Raw genomic sequence first — 7,847 nt, 5'->3', positions numbered from 1 at the left:
CTACAATTTTCCCTCCAGAAAGGGACGACTTCTTTGGGATTTCTTACTTCTCTATGAATTTCTTCTGAATGGGTCTCCATGGAGCCTGGCCTGGGTGCATTCCCAGATTGAACAGACCCTCTGGCCTAATCTTGCAACCTGGGACAGCCCTGCCAACCCTCCAGCCACTCAGGGTGAGTCAGGCACATCCAGGCTGCCACCCAAGAGCTGGCTCCCAGGGAGACAGGCCCCAGAGAATGAGGGAGCTCTGTGACCTCCAGGAGCGTGCTGCAGTCGGGGCCTGCGAAGGAGAGAGACGAAGGGAAGCTGATTTTCACAGGGAATAAACGGTCACTGATGCTTTAATCAGTTCATCAGTTAGAGATCCCAAACCAGATCCATCAGGGCTACCACATGACCCCCAGAATGGACTGTTTTGTTTTTTTTTCACAATTACTTGGATTCTTTCAGCTATGTTTATCCTTAACATCACACAATTGAACTTCATGAGCACATTGTGACCACGACTTTTCCTGTGACCTCTTGGGGCTAAAATTAGGCACAAAATGCTGCCCTCTACCCCTATCCATTAGTGATTGGATCCTGTTATGGACTGACTTGTGTCCCCACAGCCCGAATTCATATACTGAAGCTTTAATCCCCAGAACCTCAGAAGGTGACTGTATCTGGAGAGAGGACCTTTAAAGAGGCAATTAAAATGAGGTTGACTGTGGAAAACAGTATGGAAGTGCCTCAGGAAACAAACCAAAAAAATATCCATACGATCCAGCAACCCCACTCTAGATGGGGTTGAAAACTCTAATTTGAAAAGATGCATGCACCTCAGTGTTCAGAGCAGCACTATTTACAATAGCCAAGATGTGGAGGCAGCCCTTCCCTGCCCCTGCCACACACACTCCCCAATAGAATACTATTCAGCCATAAAAAAGAATGAAGTAATATCATTTGCAACAACATGGAAGGACCTGGAGATTATCATACTAAGTGACGCAAATCAAACAGAAAAAGACAAATATTACATGACATCGCTCACATGAAAAACCCCAAAAATAATATAAATGAATCAATATACAAAACAGATATAGACTCACAGACAGAAAACAAACTTGTGGTTACAAAAGGAGAAGCGGGGGCATGAATCAGGAGTATGAGGTTGACTGATACAAACTATTATACATCAAATAGATAAATAACAGGATTTACTGTATAGCACAGGGAATTATAGTCAGTATCTTGTAATAATCCGTAATGGAAAGGAATTGGAAAAAAATATGTAACCCAATCACTTTGCTGAAACACTCGCAACTAATACAATATTGTAGTCAACTATACTTCAATTAAAAAAAGAATAGTAACACACCCACAAATAAAAATAAAAGGAGGCTGTTTGTGTGGCCCTAATCCAGTCTGACTGGTGTCCTTATAAGAAGAGCCGGTAGGACACGCAGAGAGACCAGGGATGTGCACACAGGGAAATGGTCACAGTGAGCCTGGAGAGAAGCCTCAGAAGTAAACAAATGGTCTTCACCTTGATCTTGGACCGCCAGCCCTCAGAACTCTGATCCTTTGTTAGGGCCGCCAGCAGACTAAGACAGGTCCCTTAGATCGGGGGCACGTGTGGGTCCCGGCAATGCTGTGATGTGCCAGGTGTTGGGCCAGTGGGTGGGAAGGGTCTGTGGGAAACGACCCGCCGGTCGCTATGGGGACCGACTGCAGACTGGACTCTGCGCACCACCCCGCCTGCCTGCTGCCCTCACTCTTCAGGACACACTATTCCCTGATGTGGGTGGGACTCCTGCCCTGGTGTCAGAGGTGGAGAGAAAATAGAATCAGAGATGTGGGTTAGCAGTAGGATGGGGAAGGAAGAAAAAAAGCGAATTCATTTATAGTCTGTAAAGAGCCAAGCAAGGATCCCAGTGGGAAACGGGGCCAGGCAGAAGGCTCCGCGTTCCTAAATAGAGCTCTGTTTTGACACTCTCCCAGCAGCTGCTCTCCCCCACGCTTGTCTGTCTCGCCAAGTGAACCGATAGAAGCAGCAGCACTTGAGCCTCTCACGGCGCCACCTGCTGGCGCTCAGGGAGCGGTACAGTGGTTCTTGCGCACAAAGACTTCTCCCCAAAACTTGGAGAAACGCCTTCTGTTGTTCAAGAGGAATAAATAGACGGGTGGATACAGACACTCTGGGGAAGAAAGCAATAGTGCAAAGAGCACTGGACTTGAGTTAAAAGTGGACTCTAGCTTTACATCTTATTCGCTGCATCATCTTGGGCAAATTAATGAACCTCTTTGTGCCTCAGTTTCTTCATGTAACAAATACGAATGACTGATACTGACAAGATCTTGTAAAGGATTCATTGCAATAAAGACCCCCAGAACAGGAAAGCCTCAGCAAATGCTTCATCCCTTCTTTTCTTCAGTCCTCCTTGTATTTTCCCTTCTCTACATGATTTTGTGAATAATCAAATGTTTTTGCTGCTGTAGGCACTGCCTTTTAAATTTTAACGGTGGAGGTGGGGGACGGGGGGTCGGAAGGACCTGAAACTATGAGTTGGGCGAGCAGGAGGGAGTGGGTCCAGGGAGTCCCAGGTGCGACTGGGAGACCCTCAGGTTCTGCCTTTGCAGGAATCAGACCTGGTGTCCTTAGACCTAATTTTGACTTTTCATTTCAGAAGAGGACCCTGCCTCCTAATGATCAGGGACAGGAGGTGGCAGGCTCCCACCACCTCAGGCCTAAAAATATTATAAGTCCATGAACGAGAGCACCATTGACAAGAAATCAGTCAAACGCACCCACGATCTAAACACGTGATGCAAGGGAGACCAGCATTGTGCATATATGGAGCATTCGCCATTTAGCTTGAGAGTGATAGGGAGGAGAAAGAGGAGCGTCGCATGCTGAAAGAGGATCCCAGCATATCTGAAGGCAACTAAAATGTTTCCCCCACACATTTAAAAAAGTAAGTAAATCTGATGGTATCTCTGCTGCTGGCACTGGGCTAGCAGGCATGTGTTTACATATGGGGGCTCCTGCAGATGCCGTGTTCTCTCCCGGGGGCTCCTTCTGCTTTCTCTAATACATTAGCCTTGGGACCCTCGGACAAAGGTCCCAAGCAAAGACTTGGAAAATATTCATTGCACAGGAAAGAAGATTCAGGAACAGGCTTGCAAGCCCTCTGGGGGCCCTGGATCAATGACCTTGACTGTCTTTTGTGTCCAGGGCTCGTGTGTGTGTGTGTGTGTGTGTGTGTGTGTGTGTGTGTGTGTGAATCACTCAGTCATATCCCATTCTTTGAGACCCCACGGACAGTAGCCTGCCAAGCTCCTCTGTCCATTGGATTCTCCAGGCAAGAATACAGGAGTATTCCCTTCTCCAGGGGATCTTCCTGATCCAGGGATCGAATCCGGGTTTCCTGCATTGCAAGCAGATTCTTTACCGTCTGAGCCACCAGGGAAGACTGTTTTGGGCTCCTACTTCTTGCCATATCTGACGAACACACAGGCCCTTCGAACTGAGCCCTCTCCTTTTATCCAGCTCCTCTCTCAGTAAATTGCACTAATGATTTAAATTAAAAGCACTAGTTTACCTGGTTACTTAGGTCTAAACAGAAATGTGAGAATCTTTACCTCCTGCCTGTCCCCACCTCCCCTCTGTATCAGACATATTAGTGCACCACGCCCAAAGCCCTTTGACCTCGTGTCTCTCCTGAATTCTCAGACCTGTGATCTACTAGATGCTGCTGTGGCTGACTGTAGGGTACCTGTAATCTGCCATCTGGGGCCCCTCAGTCACACTCCTGGTGTCCCTGGCTCCTGTCTGAAGTACCAAATTGCAGGGTATGGGGTGCTATCAGAATGCCAAATGATGCAGCCTGGAAGGCTGAGTCATGAACTTGTAACAAGTGTGTCCAGTGGTTTTGGGTATGACAAATTACCCTGAAGTTTGGGAGCTTAAAACAATCGTTTACTTAGGCTGGTGGATTATGTGGGTCAGTAGGGCGCAGAAGGACTGGCTTCTCTCTGCTCTTCCTTCTGAGGCCAGAGCTGGGAGACTCATGACTGCAAGTGACTCTATGCTTGTGCGCTAGAATCATCTGGAAGTACCTTCACTCTGAGGGTGGGCAGTTCCCACTGGCTGTCTGTGATTGTAGCTGGTGAGTGGAGCCCTTCCGGCTACCCCCAGGCTCTCTGTGTGGCTTGGACTTCATTCCAGCGCAGTGGCCTTACAGTCGGTCCTAACGCCAAGGGCTCCAAGCACACACAGCTGCTCCAGTGAGCAAGGCAGAAGTCGTGTCTTTTTATGACCTAGCTTAGGAAGTCCTGTAGCATCACTTCTGCTGTGTTCTCTTGGCTGTGAGTGAGTTAAGATAGAGACTCATGATAGAGAATGTAGTTTCCACCCTTGAGGGGAGAAATTTGCAGATATGTTTCAATGGGAGAGTTTGCAGGTATGTTTCAAAATGGCCACAGGAGAAGCTGACCATTGAGAGAGGGGAGATAGATGATGCATTCTCTTCTCTCCCTCCTGTGGACTGGTTTGAGATGTAGTTACTCCAGCAGCGCATCCAGTGTGATCCTGGGTGGCTGGCTGGGTGCCGATTCAGTGACTAGCTGTGTCTCCTCACTGCTTATCTGAAGCAGGGGTTCAGGTGGAAACACTGTGTTCCTCATTCTGCCTTGCTTCCCTTTCCTTCACTCTTCCTGCCCTAGTACTGTGCGGCCCACATGAAGCATCATCATTTAAGACTTGCCTTGGGCTCTGTTGATTTAGAGAGCATGGGCTAAGATACTCGTCACAGCCAATCTGTCACCCAGTCCCACTGATTGATTCTTTTAAGCATCTTTCTCATCCATTCACTTTTCTCCATCCACACCGACATTCCCCAAGGCTGGGCCACAAGTCTTGCCCAGATCATAATAGATCTTCCCAACAGATCCCTTTAGATCTCCACTAGTGGCTCTCCCTCACCAGTCCACACTGAAGTCAGAGTGATCTTTTTGAAAGAAATCTCATCACAAAACCTCCCAGCCTAAAACCCTTGGGTGGCTCCTGATCCTCATTATAAAACAGGGCTTCTCCACCTCAGCATTGTTGACATCTTGAGAGGGGGAATCTTCATTGTGAGGCCACCCTGTGCAGCACAGTATATTTAGCAGCATCCCTGGTCTCTACTCGGGGCTTCCCAGGTGGCACTAGTGGTAAAGAACCTGCCTGCCAATGCAGGAGATGGAAGAGACGAGGGTTCGATCCCTGGGTCAGGAAGATCCAGGAGAAGGTCATGGCAACCCACTCCAATATTCTTGTGTCGAGAATCCCATGGACAGAGGAGCCTGGCAGGCTGCTGTTGCACAGAGTCAGACACGACTGAAGCGGCTTAGCATGCATGTGCTGGTCTCTACTCACCAAATGCCAGTAGCAGCCTACTCCCTAGTTATGACAAGTAAAAATGTCTCTGGACATTGCCAAATGTCCCTGGAGGGCAGGGAGGCAAAGTCTTCCTGGCCAAGAACATCTGGTCTCAAGTAAGCATCCTTGACATGACCCTGCCTGGCCCGGCCCTGGCTCACCAGATGCACCCCTCTCCCAGGTCTTGGTGCAACAGCCATGCCAGACTTTTCTCAGCATCCTTTGACCATGCCATGGCCTCTCAGGCCTTTTTACTGCTGTTCCTCAGCCTAGAACATTCCCTTTCCTCCTGCTTGTCCATTCCCGTCACACACACCTGCACACCACTCACCTAGCTAACATTTTATTATTAGTCCTCAGCTAAAACCTCACTTTTGTGAAGGCTCCTTTGGCCTCCCAGACTAGGTGAGTCCCTTGATACCAGCTCACATGTCATCAGTGACTTCTCACAGTATTCATCACAGTGATGGTGAATTAATTAGCCTTGGGAAGCCCTGTTAATGTTTGTCCTGAAGCCTCTGTGAACCACTAGAGTGGGATGCTGTTATCTTGCTCAGCCCTGCATCCCAGTACTCAGCACAGAGCTTGGCGAGCGCGAGGTGCTCAGTGCACTTGGGGATGAATGAACGGACAAATACTATTTACCTGTATTCTTTGGAAGGACTGAGGCCAAAGCAGAAGCTCCAATACTTTGACCACCTGATGCAAAGAGCCGACTCATTGGGAAAGACCCTGTTCCTGGGAAAGATTGAGGGCAAGAGGAGAAGGGGACGACAGAGGATGAGACGGTTGGATGGCATCACTGAGTCATTGGACATGAATTTGAGCAAACTCTGGGAGATAGGGAAGGACAGGGAAGCTTGCTGCAGTCCATGGGGTTGCAAATAGTCAGACACGACTAAGTGACGGACAACAACAACAACAGCCTGTATTCTTGAGAATCTTCAGATTCCTTCCTTTTCTTGCTTCACATTTTTCTCTGTCACTCTGAAGTGGGACCCTCACTGCATGTGTGGGCAAAAGCATCATTCTCTGATTTTTAAATAAAAAATATTGATTTATTTGGCTGCAGCAGGTCTTAGTTACAGCATGTGGGATCTAGTTCCCTGCCCAGGAATCGAACCCAGGCCCCCTGCATTGGGATCTTGGGGTTCTAGCCGCTGGACCACCAGGGAAGTTGCCCCATTCCCTGATGTTTTATCAACCAAAATGTATGCCTGATCCTGAGAATCTTTCCAGACGCTGCCCAGCTCTTTGACCTTCTTGAAAAAGAATTCATGTAAAGTATTTTGTGAAGTACTTTTTAATTTTACTAAACTACTCTAGAAGCCAGAGGTACGATGAAGGAGCCAACTGAAGTTCAAGATATGGGATTTGAGCCCTCAAAACATTTGCCAATAGATGGAGTCTCCTCTTGGCTGCTGTGTCCCCTAAATGGGGCTTCTTATATCTTTTCTCACCTCTCACTGCTGACTGCCTCCTGCAGGGCTGCCCAATTTGAATGTCGTGTCCTTTCCGAACCCCTTCTCAGTGAAATGTAAGCCTTTAGGACACAGTCTGTGTTTGACCTGTGTCTAGATGTGAGTGGGTCGGGATGAAGGGTTAAATCGTGGTCATTTTACGTCTAAGCATTGAGGTGTTTTGCTATTACAAGGCTCTTACTGGAAATGGTCAATATGTTGATTTCTGAAAACCTGACATTTTTTAGGACATCGTTTAAGAATGATTCTGGCAAACAGTTTCCGTTAACTGACTCATTCCTGTTCCGCTGATGTGCGTGCTCATAGCGTCTGGAAGGCTGGAGGGGAAAGCTGTAACTGGGCCTGGAGACTGGCCGGTCCCTGAAGCTCCAGCGTCTGTTTGTGAGTTGTTGCAGCCCTGGTTTCTGGTAACCCTGGGATTTACTCCCTCTAGTGGCTTGATGAAATATAACATCTCCTGATGGACAAAGTTTAAGCTACAGCTCCCTGGTCTGAAAGTGTGCCTCTTCAGAATCTTCAGATCGCAAATTAGGGGTGAAAAGAGGCAATAAGCTGGTGGGTCCTCTGAGAAGAGGATATGAAATGGGCTCGTGGAGCTGGAGGGCACCATGAACACGAGGGCAGATGAAGCTCTTTTGTCTGGAATTCTGGTCCCAGAAAAATTGAGATTGAAATCCCGAGGATGTTTTGCTGATGGAGTTCCAGAAACAAACGTGAGAACCAAACACTGTCTAAGGCGAAGCAGGAGAGAGAAATGAGAAGAAAGAAAGGAAGAGAAAAGGAAAGAGAAAACCAGGCATTGGTCTTTGAAATTCCTTATCCTCTTGCTAAGGTAGCAGAACAAAACAGTCATAGAATTCCCTGCCTAGGTTCGTGTCACGTAGAGTTTTCCTGTTTGGGGACATGTGGAACCTGGTGGCAGCTGACTATCATGAGAGATGTCTCTCTCTCCCCGATTATAC

This window comes from Ovis aries, chromosome 17 (genome assembly GCF_016772045.2).
Source record: "Ovis aries strain OAR_USU_Benz2616 breed Rambouillet chromosome 17, ARS-UI_Ramb_v3.0, whole genome shotgun sequence".
In the NCBI taxonomy this organism is placed as follows: domain Eukaryota; kingdom Metazoa; phylum Chordata; class Mammalia; order Artiodactyla; family Bovidae; genus Ovis; species Ovis aries.
Note: the sequence above shows the minus strand (reverse complement) of the source record.